We start from the raw sequence: 19,183 nt of genomic DNA, 5'->3' as shown, positions 1-19,183 counted from the left end.
TCTCCGTGGAATTCACACATCCATGGATGAGTGCTCTACCGCTACAGCGGATGGATGAATCCATACTATTCTGGGCCACCATGGGGGTTGTCTCTCGGCTGTAGGCTGCCCATGGTGTGCACGTGCCTGTGTTTGCACCCACAGGAACTGTCAATTCACTGATATTGATGAAAATGAAATGTATATGAATGAAGTGTGAATGAGAATGATGCGTTATTTCTGAATTGCATTTGGTTATTGAATGTGGTATTGTGGCCTTTGTGTGTGGCCTTTGCATGTTGTGGTATAGGTGACGGCTCCTTGATAAGTTATGTGGCTGTGTGTCCTACCACAACATGATAGTAAATTGTTTCATAGTTAAAGTAAATGAAAAGAATGCGATTGTGAACGAAATGATACGTTTAGTCGTGCCTCGCATGTGAATTGAAAACATGTTACTGTGGCCATCGAGTGGCCTTTACATGTCGTGGTCTATGTTAGGGGCCTTCTTGGCAAATGATGTGGCTATGCCCTGACACGACATGATGATAGATTGTTCTGATGTTTGCACATATAATTGAGCCCTACCTAACTGGGTTTAGACTTTTCCTGGCTTGTTGTCATACTGCGAAGGCTAAGTCTTCAGTTGTTTCCTTTTTCAGGTTTTGGCGGACCCGGGGCAGCAGGTTGAGCAGATGGCTTCACTCACGTCCTACTGGGGAGGTTTTGGGTCAATTGTAGTGCCGGCGCATCTTGTTTTGGTTTTATTGATGTCTTATTTTTGTTAGGCATCAATGTTGTGAGTTGGGCATTTTTGTCATTGTACAGATGAACTGAAATTCTTATTTAATGGGAAGTTTGCCCATTGTTTTGCATTGCTTGGCTCATCTCTTTTGAAATTGTTGTGTAGTCGCACCTCAATGCTTGATGTTAAAAAAAATAAATAAATGTTTGAGTGTCAAAAGGTCGAGGTGTGACAATGTACACATTCTTTAGAAATTAAGTGATTCAAATTTAAGTTATGGAAGGTGACCAAGTCATGTTACAACAAGAATTTGAAGGTCTCACTTAATTTCTAAAGAAAACACAATCATCCCGCATCCATAATCTTGGCCAAAACATGTTTTGGAAAACAACACATTTTTTAGCATCTTGGAATTCATGTTTCATCAAATGAACAAATTCTACTTAAGTAGAAACCCAAAATCACATGATTTGGCAAAAGAGAGTTTAAAATTAATTCAACTTGCTAAGGCAACTTAGCCATTTTCCCAAAAATTGATCATAAGACTATCGCAATTTCAACTCAAAAATCATCTTGAGTTCACAACAAAGAATTCAATTTCAATCGTCAAAAATCCCCAATTTTCCCTACAAATTATGATCTAAAACATCAAATTAACTCTCAAAATCATGACGATTATCATTTCAAATCAATCCATACCAATTCAAATGACGTATTCAATCAAAACAATGGTCTTCAAATCAATTTGAAAACCCAACAAAGATTCTTCAAATAACTTGTCAAGACAAGTCATTTATCTCAATTTTACTCCAAAATAAGTTTAAATCACTTGTTCGAAATGAATTTTGATTTTCAAAACCAAAGCCTCAATGCATAAGCATATAGGATTTGCATCAATAATTTGTACATGATCTAAATAATTCTTAGTCTTTGATCTAATTACCCCTATTAAAGGGAGCAAGAAGGTTGGACCTCGTACCAATGGACGTAAAGAAAATGAAAAGAGAGAACAAGGAAGACCAAAGTTAACGTGGTTCGGCTTGTTGAAGCCTACGTCCACAACTAGAAGGCACTCAGACTGTATTTCTATTGATGAAGAAGAAGATAATAATACAATGCCGGAGTTGAGTCCCTTTTATAGGGAAAACAATTACGTGTTATCATGGCAAGATTGTTCTTGCCTAGATTAAATGAAATCTCCATTTGATCCCAAGATTGTCGCCTTTCTATATCTTCTGATTTTTCTTCCTTTCTCATAAATCTTCCATTACCAGCCTCACGTGTTTATCCAATTTCTGACTGTCGATTTTCTCTCTAACTGATTTTTCATCCTTATCCTCTTTACTGATTTTGTTAATATTCCCCCTCAAACCGAGCCGCTGCTAGAGGCCGAGTTTGTTCTTGAGGAGATTAAAGATGTGCTTTGATAAACTTTTGGTAAAAGGATCAACGACTTGATTGTTGGTTGAAATGTACTTGGTCTCCAGTTGTCTTTGAGTTACCCTTTCTCTTACATAACGAAAATCAATTTGAATATGTTTGCTTCGGTTACGAAACATTGGATTTGTCATCATATAAAGAGAGCTCTTATTATCACATTATAGGATTGGAATTTTCATAATCCGAATTCCAATGTCCTTCATTAAGACTTGCATCCATGTGTTCTGCTGTTGTCGACGCCATGGCTCTATATTCAGTCTCGGTACTAGATCTTGCCACACTATGTAGCACTCCAAGATACACCATTAACTCCAAGAAAAACACAAAATCCTATGGTGGATCTCCTAGTTCAAGAACATCCTGCTCAGTTTGAATCTGAAAAAGCATATAAATCGAGAGTACTTTGCATCAATATGTTTAGTCTCATGTGTATTGATCCTTTGATGTACCTTAGATTTTTTTTTACCATTTGATAGTGAATCTGAAATGGCTCATGCATAAAATGACTAACATAATTGACAGCGAAAGAGATGTCTTGTTGCATTAGAGTCAAGTATTGCAAGGAACCAACTATCTGCCTGTAGAGAGTAGGATTGCCAAATTTTATCTCATCACCTTTATACTGAGGCATTTTCGGGCTCATTGGTGTGGTACTTGGTTTGCAATCTTCTATCTTTGCTCTTTCAAAAATGTCTTTAACATACTTGGTTTGACATAGGAGAATCCCTTGTTCTGTCCAAGTCACTTCTACTCTGAAAAAATAACTCAACCTGCCAAGGTCTTTGACAGGAAACTCCTTACATAAATCATTAATAAAATTTTGCAAAAATATAGAACAATTTCTAGTTAAGATCATGTCATTAACGTACACAAGGAGCACAAGAGTTTTAGAATGCTGATGCAATGTAAACATAGACAAATCAACCATGCTAGTAGTGAAACCATAATTAAGAAGAAAACTGCTTAATCTAGTGTATCACATGCGTGATACCTGTTTTAGACCATCAATAGCTCGTTGTAATTTACAAACATGGCCTGGCTTTGTTTGATCTTCATACCTAGGAGGTTGTCTCATGTATACATCTTCATGAATAGCACATGGTAGAAAAGCATTCTTAATATCAAGCTGCCTCATTTTCCATTGTCAAATTGTAGCAATGGAAAGGACCATCCTAATAGTAGTAGGACAAACAACAAGAGAAAAGGTTTCATGAAAATCAATTCCTTCTTTTTGAGTGAATCCTCGAGCAAGAAGTCTAGCTTTAAGTTTTTCCAATGTCCCATCTGATTTGAGTTTGGTTTTAAACACCCATTTCGAACCAACTAGATTCATCTTGAGATCATAGGGTACAAGTCTCCAGGTTTTATTTTCATCTAAGGCTCTAATTTCTTCGTCCATAGCCTTTTTCCAAACTAATTTTCCAAAGCTTCATTAACACTTGGAGGTTCTTTAGGAATTCCTTGATACAAAACATGTAAGTTGGCATACTTTGGATTTGGTTTAAAGGTTCCCACCATCAATCTAGTGACCATCGTTCTTGTCATAGCAGAAGGAGAAGTAGTAGTAAAAGTGTGCTCACCTTGTTCCAAGTTTTCAGTTGTGTTTGTATCAAGAATTCCATATTGACCTTGATCTTCTTCCATCTGATTGTGAACCGATTGTTCATTTACTGCCATAATGCTTTCTTCATCTCTATGTACTTTGATTTTGTTCAATGGTGTCAGACATGATTATCTGATGCATGCCCTGATTGAGATTATCCAACAAATTGTGAACCGTCTGTTCATTAATGGGCAAATTGTCAATCATCAGCTCTTGAGATTGAGAGCGAGTGCCAAACTCACTTCGTTCTTCCTCATGAACGAAGTCGGTTGCTCTATGTTCACTTGTTCCTCATTGAAAGAAATCAAATCTGAAGCTAGAGAATCTCCATCATATAATTTAGCAGGATTTTTATAAGGAAAACATTGTTCATCAAAACAAACATGTCAGTAGATCAACATTTTTCCAGTGGCCGGATACAAACAGTGATATCCTTTGTAACTATCACTATACCCAAGAAAAACACATGGCAATAAAGGAGACTCCAATTTATCTTTAGCATAATCTCTCAAGTAAGGGAAACATCGACATCCAAAAACACAAAGAGAATCAAATTTAGGATGCTGCCCAAAAACTTTCAAGTAAGGAGAATCCATCTTAAGAGAAGATGATGGTAGCCTATTGATGAGAAAAACAGCAGTGCTAAAGGCTTCAAACCAGAAGTGTTTGGGAACATTGGCATGCAACATCATAAACAAACTGAGTTCTGTGATGTTACGATGTTTTCTTTCTACCATACCGTTGTGTTGTTTTGTATACAGGCAAGAAAACTGCTGCTTTGTTCCAAGAGACTTTAGGTAATCTCTAAATTTTGTACTTGTATATTCTCCTCCTTCATCCGATTGAAAAACTTTTATCCTTTTATTAAATTGTGTCTCAACAAATTTCTGAAAATGTTGAAAACAAGCGAAAAAATCAAATTTCGAATTTAAGGGATATAGCCAGGTGAATCTAGAATGCTCATCAATAAAAATCACATAGTACCGATAACCAAAATGAGAACAAACAGGTGCTGGTCCCCATAAATTCGAGTGGATTTTTTCAAAAGGTTCAACAGATTTATTTTCTCATTCACGAAACGGCAACCTACATGATTTGCCAAGTTGGCAGCTATGACAAATAGAAGTTCTAGGAACTGAAGAGCAAACATTAATAAGAGCAAACATTAATCAATTTTTTCTGCTGCAAATGTTTCACAATGCCATTATGAGGATGTCCTAATCTGAAATGCCATTGTTCTTCTAAAACACGTCGAAATCTGGATGAAAAATATGTTGTATGTCTAGCCTTACCGATGGTGTAAACTCCATCATGCTTGCTGCCCTGTGCCATTATTTTTCTTGTTCTCCTGTCCTTTATAAGGCAACATGAGGAAGAAAATTCAAAAACATATGGTAGCTCACTAGTTAATTGATTGACCGAAAGTAAATCTTTCTTTAGTTTTGGAACATATGGAACATGAGAAAGAGGAATGGATGAATCGCCTGTATCAATTTCACTATTATCAATATGGGTTATAGAGAGAGACGTGCCATCCCCAACAATAACGTGATCACTTCCATGATAAGCAAAGATTTTAGAAATCTTACGAGGATTCCTAGTCATGTGAACTGATGCTCCAGTATCGGCTAAACCATTTTGAGTCATTTGCATCATCAATAGTAATTGTGGCGAGTGCTTGTTGGGCATCTCCGGCTTGATAGGCATGATTAAATCGTTCAAAGTACTTGATTGCATAATGATATTTTCTACCACAGATTTGACAAATGATAGGGTTTTTGCTTTTCTTCTCATCACCATTAGAAGAGGGATTGGAACTTTCATGTGGCCGATTTTGATAGTGTCCACGTCCTTGATATTGTTCACACCCTCTATAGCCGTGTCCACGTCTAGATTGTTGATGTGTCATAGCCATGATAGGAGGAGTAGGACTTTTTATCCGAGAGTCAAAGCTTTGAAGAAGAGAAACAACTTCTTCATAAGGTAGTGTAGGTGGTCGAAGCATGGATGCAATAAAAGCTTCATATCATTCTCCAAGTCCTTGAAGCAGCCAGTAAACTTAAGTCCCTTCCTCAATAGATTTTCCAATAGCTGAAATATCGTCGTATATGCGTTTAAAATTTTCTATATAGGCTTCCACATAATCATCATTCTTCTTAAGTGAAGTTAACAAATTCGTGAGATGGAATTCTCTTTCACGCGACTTACGAGAGAAAGTATTCATGAGAGCCTTCTAGATATCTTTGGATGTCTAAGGCTAACAACTAGACCAAGGGCGCTTTCAGACAACGTACTGGTTATCCATCCCTTGATTAGGCGATCAGTTTTCCTTCAAGTCATATATTGAGGATTGAACATTTTCTTAAAAGAAGTATCATCAATGAGTTCCAGAGGAGCAGTAACTTCACCAATCAAAAACCCTTGAAGATCTTGGCTCTCAACCAGTGGCAAAATTTGTGTTTTTCATAGGAGAATGTTTTCAGTGCGCAACTTGAGAGAGACGAAATTTGCAACATTGATAGTATAAGGATAAGGAAAAACCGGAGTGGAAGAAGACGCCATATCAAGCTATGGGATGAGAACCTGATTTGAGGACACCGGTTGATGGAGAAAAAAAAAACGCCAATTAGCGTTTTTCTGAACAAACAGGAGAACAACTTTTGTTCCAGCAATAGGCGGTCCTTCAAAAAATTGTAGCTCTTCAAAGACTGCTCCAAAAATTATGAAAAAATGTGGAGATGATCTTCAGATGCAGAAGATTCCAAAGAAACCTTGCTCGACAACTTCCGCTGCTGGAACTGATAACACCGGCCAAAATCGTGGCCTTGTTTCTCCTCTGTTTCAGCAACAGGAGAAACAGGCTTCTATTTCAGCAATAGGCAGTCCTTAAAAAAATCGTAGCTCTTCAACGACTGGTCCAAAATTAATGAAAATTTGTAGAGATGATCTTGAGATGCAGACAATTCCAAGGCAAGGAGCCCTTGCTGGACAGCTGCCATCGCCGGAGCTAACAACGCAGGCCAAAATCGCGGCAGGGTCCAGGCAGGCGAGTGTTTTGTTTTACGTCTGTTTTAGAAATAGGCGGTCCTTCTAAAAATTGTAGAGGTTTAACGATTGCTCCAAAAATTATGAAAAATTGTGGAGATGATCTTCAGATGAAAACGATTCCAAAGAGCCCTTGTTCGACAACTTCCACTTTCAGACCTGACTACGCCGGCCAAAATCGCGGCCGGGTCCAGGCAGGTGAGTGCTCTGTTACAGGCAAATGATTTTGGGATTTCGTCTGCAGCGACCGTTTCTCTTCCCTCGGCTTCAAACAATAAAAACACCTTGGGAAGAATATGCAGGTGCCTTGGATAATTCTAAACTCCTGCAGGATAACGTGGGGAGAGATACTCACCAAAAGTGGTGATATCCGATGGAAAATATAGTTTGTTTCTCGTAGCTGCTTCTCTCTAGCTCTGATACCATTAAGAAAAAGAAAAGAGAGAACAAGGAAGACCAGAGTTAACGGGGTTCGGCTTGTTAAAGCCTACGTCCATGACTAGAAGGCACTCAGACTGCATTCGTATTGATGAAGAAGAAGATAATAATACAATGCTGGGGTCAAGTCCCTTTTATAGAGAAAACAATTACGTGTTATCATAGGCAAGATTGTTCTTGCCTAGATTAGATGAAATCTCCATTTGATACCAAGATTGTCGCCTTTCCATATCTTTTAATTTTTCTTCCTTTCTCATATAATCTTCCATTACCAGCCTCACGTGTTTATCCAATTACTGATTGTCGATTTTCTCTCTAACTGATTTGGCATCCTTATCCTCTTTACTAATTCCGTTATCAGGACGGACCCCTTTCTCGCGAAATTTTTCTCAAAACCCAATTTGAAAATTTTGTTGATTCACATTCTGACTCCCCCGAGGATGGGGTGGGGTGCGAACATTATGTAACAAGTTTAGTTATGCAAAGTATTTGGAATTTGAAGGTGTAGAGGGACCAAACCACAATTAGCTTCACAAATTCATGCCTCACAATGGGAAAACAAACCATTAGGGAAGCTTCATCAACAACACCACACCTAATAGACCCATTATATACTGCCTTTTCATAGTTTTGAATTAATCATCAGATCTGACTTATAAATGGCATGAACAAAATAAAGTTTTTTTAAGATCACAAAAGAAAAGTTCCAGTGTTATCAAGAACAACATGTGTTGGGTAGGGCTGTTTTGACTGTCAAATTGTATTACTGTGAACAAAGTGCAATAACTCAGAGCTGATTCATTTCAAAATAAAAAAAAAGGTTTGCGTCAAAAGCGTCAAACCTTCACTCTCTCAACTTGCTTACGCATCAACTCAGATATGTTTATTTAACAAAATCAGATTCTATGACTACAAAAAAAAGAAAAAAGAGTACATGTTCATCAGGATAGTCTCAAGTTTCATGTACATCAAATCATATCTGACCACTTAACAAATTAGACTGCACGACAAGTCAATTTTCATCAAAGTGCAGTGGATTAATATGTCATAAGCAGATAGTTCCTCCCGCAGCGAACTTCTTTCCGTTAACCAAATCTGATCTATGCATGCAGGTTTTCATCACCCACTATCATACCACGTGGAATTTGAGCAATTACAATGAAAAAAGAGCAGGAGGCTCGTTTTGGATCCACGCAACTGCCTGTCACAATAATAGCTTCCCCAAGTTCAAAATCCTTCTGCTTATCACCAACTGTAGAGGTGCCTCCTGTTGAAAATTGACAAGTAGGCTAAGTAAATAACAGACAAAATAAGTCTATCATATATAAAACACGAATTTAACCAGTCAGTTTTGATAACCCAGCTTTAATAATTCCAAATAGGTAGTCAGTTTCACTATTTCCTCAAGACGATAATAAGAATGTATCACCATCCGAAATCCTGGAACTTAAGATATGAAATAGTTTGGAATTACAAAAGCTGGTCGAAGCAATTTCACCAAACAACATAAGCATCAGACTTAGCCAAACTCTTCATGCACTTTCGATCGTCTTAGCTTAAATGTTAAAAAAGTATAAAGAACTACCAAATTTTATATGCTAAATGGAATGACCCCGCAAGGATTATCGAAGCAAGGTCACCAAAATTAAATGAAGCAAAAAGAACCCTAGCGATATAATTTCAAAAAATGCAACGGCGGCTGGACATACCTGCGGGGGGTAGGGTTCTCCTGCAACCGAATGGGGGTTAGGATTCGGACCATCAAGGTCTTCTTTCCTCAATGTTGATGCCCCAGCCTGATGCAATCTAATTCGCACGAACAAGGGGCGAAAGAGGGAGGGACTGACCAGTTGATCGAAACGATGGAGAGGTGGGACGGGTTGAGGGGCCAGAGGTAGGGAAAGGGGCGATGGAGGCGAGAGATAGAGGAAGGGTGAAGGGAGAGCTTTAGCTAATGTTGGCGAGAGATAGAGGGAGGGGGAGGGGCAAGGGGTCAGTCGAGCAACAGAGGGAGCTTCAGACGGGGAGAACGAGAGCGAAGGAGGGAGCGAGAGGAGGAGAGGGGATGAGTGAGAGTGGTCGGGGTATCGCTCGAGCGGGGGAACAGGGAGTGCGATGGTTAAAAAAACGGACGATGGCCGTCCGATCGCGCTAGATCGGACGGCCACCATTTGGTGTTCCTGATGTTAAAGCCCTCAGAGTCATTATGGAAGAACTCTAAATAAATAAATCAATCAATCAATGAATATAACAAAAAAAGTTTTAAATAAACTAAACAATATACAAAGTTGTATTAAAGAAAAGCAAGTAACAAGAAAAATTGCTGAAAAATTGTCGAAAACCAGAAAATCTTGCAGAAAAATACCGTTAAATAAGTGGAGTTCTTTTTAGCGACTGCAAAGTAAGCTTCGTCAACTTTGTCCGAATAAGAAAAAGACAGTACAGCAGTGGGGTATTGCCCGCCCTTGACATAAGTTTGACTGTGTTATGGCTATGTTGAACGGTAGTACTCGTACCCATCACATACCTGTATCGCATACCTGTGCCAGCAAGTAATTCATCCAAATAAAGTGGATCTTGCTAGGTTTGTAGTTGCTATGGCGAGACATTATTAACATGTGTTTTAAGGCGGATAATCACAAAAAATGCGTAATTTTCGAAAAAACCGGAAAAAAAGCGCAATGCGTCTTCTTCGCGTTTTTTTAAAAAAAGGCAAAAAACGTAATTTTTTTTCGCGTCTTTGAGATTTTTTTTAGGCGGTGGCGTCGATTGTAATTTTCGAAAATTTTAAATGGTAGATCTGGAAAAAAATGAATAAAATGTAAAACTTAAAAAATCATAAACGTTTCATCAACGAATGGGAAAAAAGTTAAAACGAGTGGACACCCAGCAGACCTCCGCTCTTCGATTTTGGGTTCACGATTTTCAAAATTGGGACCTCAAAACCCAAGCCATTTCGGACTTCCGGCGAGGTTTTCGACTTGCAAAATCACCGGGGAAGCACACCGGCGAGTCTCTTCCTTGATGATTTGTCATTGATTATATCATTTCTTGTGTGTCTATTATGCATTTGTAGTGGACAAAGATATCTTTTGCTTGCTTTCTCAAATATAAGACTGTAAAAAGATATGAAAATATGGGCTCATTTAAATGGTTTAGTGAATATCTTTTTCCAGCTAAAAAATTTGTGTCATGAATCAGCTGGTGGCAACTTGAGAATATACTGCCTGCCTGCCTGCCTGCCTGCTCATGAAGTCTATTGCATCATTTATTCCTTTTTGTCGTTCATGGTCTTTTCCATAGACATTGGGAGTTCAAGGTTGGGTCTTGATACTAAGTTCATTTTCCCCCATGAGCTTCATACAAACTCATCAGGCAACCTTTGTAGGATTTTAAAAAACGTGTTTGTGCAAGTCCCTACTTGGACGTGAAACTATCAGCATGACTCTCTCAACGTGCTGACCATGACATATATGCACACAAAAAGCTATCTTTATGGTTCAAAACATAACCAAAAATATTGTTCTTGGGAAAATATCGGCGAGATTTTTCTCAGGTTTTTTTTTTGTGAAGCTATTTTCCTGAAAAAAAAACTCGAGAAAATCTCGGCAATTTCTTTTTAAAAAATAGGACAAGGAAACAGAACTTGAAGGCATAAAGCTTGCTGTTCACTGCTCTTCTATTGAATAGTTAAAAGTTTAAGCTGGGGAAGCAATTTAAAGATTGATGGATTACCAGCCTTATAAAGTTATAGGTCTATCTGAGTAGAAAACAAAGTCATTCATATGTCCTTATCTCTAATCAAAGTATGCATTCCATATCTGCAAAGTGGAGTAGGTGGGAGTGAAGGAAAACCGACAACGAAGACAAAAAAAAAAACTGCAAGAAATAAAACCTACCACTGGGCTTAGGTCTTTTTCTTCTCGCGACTTCAAAGTTCTCCGACTCTCTCAAGAGCAGCGATGACCAAAGTTCCTAAACCCTATCGTGGAGGGAAAAAGGGCCTTAAAAGTCCATAATCCTCTTTTCCTTCTCCTTTTTTGGCATTAAAAAGAAAAAAAAGAGTTCAAAACTGCCCCTCAAAATTTTTTCTTTACGAAAACTACCACTTTTAAAAATGAAATGGAGCACCTGCAGTTAATGTTTTAAAAATTTTCAAAAAATACCAACAATGCTTCTGTCTGAGTGCAGGTTTAGACGGCGACAAAAAACACATTTTTTCACGATAAAAATGTGATATTTTTTTTTGGTGATATTTGAAAATATCGCAATATTTTGCCTTTTTATCATTTTTCTTGTTTTTATGGTAAATATCACGATATTTTCAAAAATATCGTGATATTTGTTCCTTTGAATATCTTCAAATCATCTTTTTGTATCTTACTCATAAGTATTCCAAAGAACTGGTTGTTGGTATTTAGTTCTATCATCCTGCCCCAAGACAAACTGATACTTATGTGTGTGTGGCTATATGACTCGTTGGATGGTCACTTGTTTTTCCATTATTAATGCATGTCACAGTCTTACTACCAAATCAAGAAGATTAATGTTTTAGCATGTGCAACATTATTCAATAAAGCCCTTCCAAAGCATCATTCTTTATACTTGTAGTTGAGTCTGATGTGCATGTGACATGAAAATATCTACATGCTCTCTCTCTCTCTCTCTCTCTCTCTCTCTCTCTCTCTATATATATATATATATATATATATATATATATATATATATTGCATGCTGACCATGATATATATATACAGACGAAGCTATCTTTATTGGCCAGATCATCCTCTTCGTTTTCTTATTTGAAAACATCCCAAAGAATAGTTTCTTGGTATTTAGCTGCATCTGCATGATTAACACTAAACCAAGCTGACATGGGTTTATGAGGTTGTGACTCATTTGATGTTCACTTGTGTTTGTTCATTATAATTGCATATCAGAGTTTCGGTACAGAAACCAATTTAAAGCAGTCACTATCTCGACTTGTATTTTAGTCTTATTTGCTTGTGCAATTCTCTACCCAAACAACATGATGACTCTCTCGGCCGAGCATGATATTACTAGACCACACTAGTGCGGGGTGGCGTGGATGCTGATGCACAATTTTTAAAAAAATTGGATGCATGTGGGGCAGGGGTAATTATATATATATATATATGTGTGTGTCTATGTCAATTAAAAGTTTAATGATTTTATTCGTCTACATTGTTAATTTTTTCTTAATGAAGATTACTTTGGTTCAAAATTTTATTAAATAAAATAATGTTTTAAACTTTAAAGGACAGCAGGCCTGGTCGTCCTTTACCATAGAGAGAGAGCGAGAGAGAGGGTGGAAGAAGGGGAAATAAAAAGGGAAAACAAGAGTAAAAAGGGGCAAGTACGATTAGTAGCACGGTGCTTTGTCGGAGGCGAATCTGCACCTGCGCCAATGTGGGTATGGTGCCATTTTTGGCACATCCATGATCCATATGACAGATGATAAATTGATCATCTTCCTCCTAGAATATGTGTACCAGATCTCCAAAATTAGGTGAAAATAGGAAGACATTGAAAAGGAAGAAAAAAAATCAAAATGCCACATGTCCTAATGTGAGAAACGGTGATAGTATTCTTCATTATAAAAGGCGATGTCCTAATGTTCATATACAGCGCAAGTATTGCCCTGTGAGAGACGGGCATTTACAAAAATACCAAAACTTATATTATTTGGATTGAACTATAAGTTTCAGATCTTGATCCAAATGTAACAAGGTATATATGATATTCAACATATAAGTAGATGCTTCTTGACCTTCCCCGTTGAAGTTATGTATGGTTTTAAAGTGTGGATATCTTGTCTTTCAGAAACCAAAACATGCTTTGTGAGTTTATTTGTGAACAAATCAACAACCTGATCATTGAACAAATAAAATAAGGCCCAAATCTCATTGTCTTCAATTTTCCATCTGATAACATGCTGGTCAATTTCAATATGCTTGGTTTTGGTGTGATGAATACAATTGGCTGAAATTTGAATTACACTTTGGTTACACATAAAGAATATGTTGGGAAATCAATTTTTGCAATTTAAGCAATAAATTTCTAATCCTAGTTGTTTACTGGTAGGTGCCACAGTTCTATATTCTGCTTTTGTACTAGAATTCACTATGGCTTTCTATTTTCTACCGCTCCAAGAAACGATGTTAGGCCCAATAGGAACACAATACCTCAATGGTAATTTCCTATCATATGGATCTCTAATGCAGTTTACATCCTATGGATTGGATGTGAATCAGATGTACCTTTTACCCTATCCAATTTGTTTGATGTTCACATATTTGGATTCAAATTCGAATCACAATACAAATGAAGAAAAGTCTATCCCATATTTGAATCCAATTTTTAAGTTCACAATACCAAGCCAAGACAAATCTAACTCTATTTTCACATCTGAATCCAAATTTGACTTTTAAATGCACAAACTGGATTTGATGATATGTTAAAAACCGACTTCAAAATACATGGATATTAGATATGTGATATTTATTTGAAGCTGTATCTGAATCTGAATTAAAATTAAAAAATGATTGGAGATTTACTTAAACTCAAATCTAAATTGAATATGATGGGTCTTAAATATGAAAAAATCCAATTTCTTAAGACCATTTGTTCCACTTCTTCACTTTCTGCTGGAGTTACCTCTTGGATGCACCACCCTTTTCTTTTCCCTCAAACTAGCCATGTCTGACCTTATGGTAGTATCAACAAGATTAGACATAGGAAGTCCAAAATCATCATTATCCTCCATTTTCTAGGGCTCATTATTGCCCATTTCAACATCTTACATTTTTTTCCCCTTCATTTTTTACCTTTTACAGCTTCAATGTTTGCATGTCACCGTAGCACAGCCCTTGTAGATCAAGCTGCATGAGACCACATTTTCATGCATCTTGACTAATTAGATGAGAGATTCTTATGGCAGTCTCTTTCTTGCAAACTTACACACTAATTTGATCTGATTATTGTCATTCACTTGGAACAACATTGCCATGCAGGGTTATTAGAAGCCATATCTTCATAGTGAAAATGAAAAATTTCATACCTTTCACTATGGAAATATGTTGTCATCCAGAAAAGAAGGAAACTCCTCTTTCTATTGACTGGCTCTCCCATGGACATTTTTTTACCTTTCATCTTGACCATATCTTCTGTTCTTTTCCTCTAGGATTGTATAGCAGGATAAGCCATATTCAATTGTTATTGTAGTTGTCAAAAGATTATTTTACCTTTGGTCGAATGAAGTAAGCCATAGCCATAAATATCATTCTTAGCTTTTTCAAGATGTGGTTTTTCTCAGGTATCTTTTGATAAAATTGTTTCTTTTGGAGAAGCTCATCAATTTTTAAGATAAATGAGGAAATCCTAAAACATAGGTAAAAATAAAGTAAATGAGAAACTAATGGCATATAAAAATAACTAGATAAAATGATAAAAATAGTGTTTTAATGATGATAAATAATTCAATTTAAGTTAAAAGTTTAATCCATGATGGTATTGACATTAAAAAGGAGCAAAAGGAAAGAAAAAAAGAAAAAAACATGATAAAAGCACATTAACTTTTTTTTCAAATTTTTCCAAATAAAAGCATTATTTTGGGTTTTTAACAAAAATCACTTTTTTAATGTTAATATTGCATTTTTTCTGACGAAACACAACATCAGTGTCTTTAATGCCATATAGTTAGGCATACATGGTATTTTAGCTTATTACATGAAATTTCTTTGTTACATTATTTTTATTTTTATCATTTTTGAAGAGACTATTTGTCTCTTGAGAAAGAATAAATGCTATTGTTTTAAAAATTTTTGTTCTTCATTAGTTACATGTAAATGAGAACACCTCTCTAAGATTTTGTAATAACAGATTATTGTATCATCCACCGAAGCCTTATGCACAAAAAACAAAAGAGAAGGAGAAGAGAAGTGCCAACAGATTGGGGCGGCAACAACAGTAACTATCTACTAAACCCTAACATTATATTATAAGATCAATCTTTTACAGCATGTACTAATAAGTCCTATAAAAAAATGGAATATGACAGCCATGCCATTAATGAGAAAACATAATGTGAAAAGGAAACAACACCTAATATGATGTCTGGATCTGGATCCAGATCCATATATCATGACCCAAACCTATGCACATTCTAACACCCTCCCTCAAGTTGTACATGGTCATGCGTTATGTACAACTTGTTCTTTATCAACCAGAATTGTCGTCATGTTAATCCTTTAGTAAATAAGTTTGCTAGTTGATCTTTAGTTCTAACATGTTGGGGCTTTACCTCATTTTCCTTAACCTTTTGTCGAATAAAATGTTGATCAATTTCAATGTGCTTGGTCCTGTTATGCTGAATGGGATTAAAAACAATGTTAATTGCACTCTGATTGTCACATAGGAGCGGTGAGCAAACAATCTTCTCCCCTATTCATTCAACAAATATCTATTTCAAGTAGCTTCTTCTATGCTTGCAGCCATTGACTGATATTCTGCCTCAGTACCAGTTCGTGCCACAGCTTTTTTTTTTTCAGCTGCTCCAAGACATAAGATTATGCCCTATGAAAACACAATAACCAATCACCTGCCCAATCCGCATTTATATAAGTGATCATGTCATGTCTATGATAAGTATTGTCATTCTTATGGTAAACAAGACCTTCTCTTCCATTGTCTTTTAGACATCTTAAGATGCACTTCACTACCTCCATATGGCCTTCTCTTGAAGCATGCATAAACCGAAAAACCTGATTATAAGCATAAACAATGTTAGGTCTGGTAAATGTAAGAGACTGTAAATACCAACAATACTTTGATACTTTGTAGGATTGGCATAAGCCTCCCCATCTTTAGAACTTAATCTCTCATGTAATACACTAGAAGTAGTAACTAGTTTACAATTTGTCATGCTTATCTTTTCGAAGAGATCATGAGCATACTTTTGCTGCATGAGTGTCAATGTGTCCCCTTGTCTATCAACCTCTAAACCAAGAAAGTACCTCAATTCTCCTAAGTCTTTCATCTTAAAGATCTTCACTAAGAATTGTTTTACCTCTCCTACATGCTCATTTGAACTCCCTGTTATAACAATATCGTCAACCTATATGAGGAGAATAGTTGTGATACTTTTTTTTTATAGACAAATAAGAAATGATCCAATGAACATATTCTAAAACCAACACCTTGAATCTATACAGAAAAACTCTCAAACCAAGAATGAGATGGCTGCTTTAACCCATATAGAGACCTTTTCAATTTGCACACCCAAGTGGAAGGATCTTTTTCTACTTATCCTGGGGGGTTATTCCATATAAATGTCTTATTTCAAATCGCCATGCAAGAATGCATTCTTAACATCCATCTAATTGAGTGTCCATCCTTAGTCAAGAGCTAAAGCAATGATGATACGTATTGTACCCATTTTAAACATTGGACTGAAAGTTTCATCATAGTCTTTGCCATATTGTTGCATGAAACCCCAAGCAACAAGACATGCCTTATATCTTTCAATACTTTCATTAGGTTTATATTTTATTTTATAAACCCATTTGGAGCCAACAACATTTTCCTTTTGAACGTTGTACCACATCCCAAGTTTGACACTCATGAAGAGCCTCTGTTTCTTCGTTCATAGCTTCAATCCATTGTTGCTATTTGACAGCTTGATTGAAAGAGAGTGGCTCATCATGCTTTATGAGTTGAGACATAAATAGTTGAAAGTCAACAGAAAATGCATCATGACTCACCCATTGTTGAATTGGATGCCAAATATGAATCGATCTCTGCCCTTGTTCATTAGTGGTTACCTCTAGATTACTCGATCCCTTTTCTCTGCCTTTTCTAACATATACTTGTCTAGAAAAGCACTCAATAGGATGTTCTTCATTGGTCTGATAGTTGCTTAAACCCTCACTACTGCATGAAGATGAATGAATGGATTGACATGATAAAAAGATCAACACTTAACCATTGACCACACATCTCCACTGTCGTGGGTTGCACTTGATTTGACACGTCCATGCCGAAACCATGTTCATCAAAAACAACATTGTCGGAGGTTCTAATACATTTTGAAGTGAGATCATAACACCGATATCATTTATACTCATATGCATATCTTGCAAATCTGCACTTTGCGGTCTTATCCTAAAACTTAATTTCTCAAAGCTCAATCAATATGCACATAACATACACACCCAAAAACACACAGTTCATTCAAACAAAATATAATAAGAAGATTTCCTGTAAGATGGACTTTGGAAAATACATAAACAGAAGGAAAAATTACATAAAGATCCTAAGTACCAGAATATATATATATATATATATATATATATATATATATATATATATATATATATATATTACACATACATTCTAACAGCTTTTGCTCAAATATTTTTCGGCAAAGTTAGTTTTCTCTAGAAAAATTCAGTAGTTCTTAAAAACTAAAAAAATCTTAAAAGCTAGGTAAAAACAAAATAAGTGAGAGACTAATAAGACGACATAAAATAACCAAATGAAATGATGAAAATAATGTTTAAATGATGAAAGATAATTTAATATAAGTTTAAATTTTAATAAGTGAAGAGATGAACGTTAAGAAAGAGAAAAATGGAAAAAAGAAACAATTATGATGGGACCATGTTAAATTTATTTTTACATTTTCTTCTAAAAATGGTTTTTTTTTTGTTTCTAGCAGTGATCTCTTCTTTGACGTTATATTGCATTTTTTCTTAAAAACACATAATATATGTGGCTATTATCTAGTACAATTATCCAAAAACTAAAAGTTAAAAAAATAAAACTCAATTATCATTGTTTAATGTGATCACAAAAATATTTGATCGGTCAATATTTGAAGATCTCAAGCCCTTCTTATCTTACCTTTTCAAAATTCTTTTCAACATTCTAAGTCCCTTTTTCTCAAAAGGTTGGGTAGAGTATTATGATCTTATAAATATAGTTTCCTATGAAATACATAATTTACAACCATTCAGTGCTTATATGCAACCTTTCCATTGGTTCATTGAATGCTAATAGGTTAGTCTAAGTCTTTTGTGCTTCTTGTCTGTGTTTGATTGTCTTCATTCTCCTGTAGTTTGCGAAGAAGCTTCATCTTGACACAAACAAAGATGATGCAGATGCAGAGAGAAAGTTTCAAGAAGTTAAGCGTGCATACGAGGTTTTTTTTTTTGGGTTTGGGAGTTGTTGCTGGTTTTTTCTTTTTATGTGTAACATGTTCTAATGTGGACGTTAGGTTCTAAAAGATGATGAAAAGCGAACACTCTATGACCAGGTATATTGTTAGTGCTGTTTTTATTTCACATTTGACCTTAATTCAGATGCTACTGGGGCTGCACAATTGGCCGAGTAGCCTGATCTCGGCCTGCATTGGATTTACTCGTAATTGAATTCTTTATTAAACAAGTTGAATTTGACTGAAAAGCGAGACACAAGTTCTGGTTGGGCCAACTCAGCTTGAGTGTACTTGTTTACGCTTGATGAGAACAATTTATGTCACAAAATGTAGTATTGGTGTACTTGATGGGTGCATGACATGGTGCTAGGAGGTTCGGGTTGAAACCCATCGTCTCCTTTTGAGATGTATGTTTCAGAAATAATATTCAGAAATAATATAAAAATTTTACTTTGTATATTTGACTCTGGTTGAGCTCGAGCTGTCTAGCTGGCTTTCATTTTAGTCAAACTTTAATGGGCTGGCAATGCTACTGGTATTTTTCAGACCTTACGCATCCTCAGGAATCCCAGTCTCAGACATCTAATGGAATTGAACAGGTTGGACCTGAACAGTTTGAACAAGCAGCTTCTGGAGGGGTTGCAGGTGGTCCTGGATTTGGGGGTGGTGGTTTTGGTTTCGGTTTTGAAGACATATT

General features: G+C 36.2%; 1 long non-coding RNA gene across 1 annotated transcript; it reads right to left on the bottom strand.

Moving 5' to 3' along the window:
• Nucleotides 1-8,111: 8,111 nt before the first annotated feature.
• Nucleotides 8,112-9,337, bottom strand: LOC126409239 (uncharacterized). Its single transcript, XR_007572091.1, has 2 exons — nt 8,960-9,337; nt 8,112-8,517 (listed from the first exon to the last, which is right to left on the bottom strand). It is a non-coding gene; the product is annotated as an uncharacterized LOC126409239 (long non-coding RNA).
• Nucleotides 9,338-19,183: the final 9,846 nt, after the last annotated feature.

This window comes from Nymphaea colorata, chromosome 14 (assembly GCF_008831285.2).
Source record: "Nymphaea colorata isolate Beijing-Zhang1983 chromosome 14, ASM883128v2, whole genome shotgun sequence".
NCBI classification, from domain to species: Eukaryota; Viridiplantae; Streptophyta; class Magnoliopsida; order Nymphaeales; family Nymphaeaceae; genus Nymphaea; species Nymphaea colorata.
This window is presented reverse-complemented; position numbering and strand designations above follow the sequence as displayed.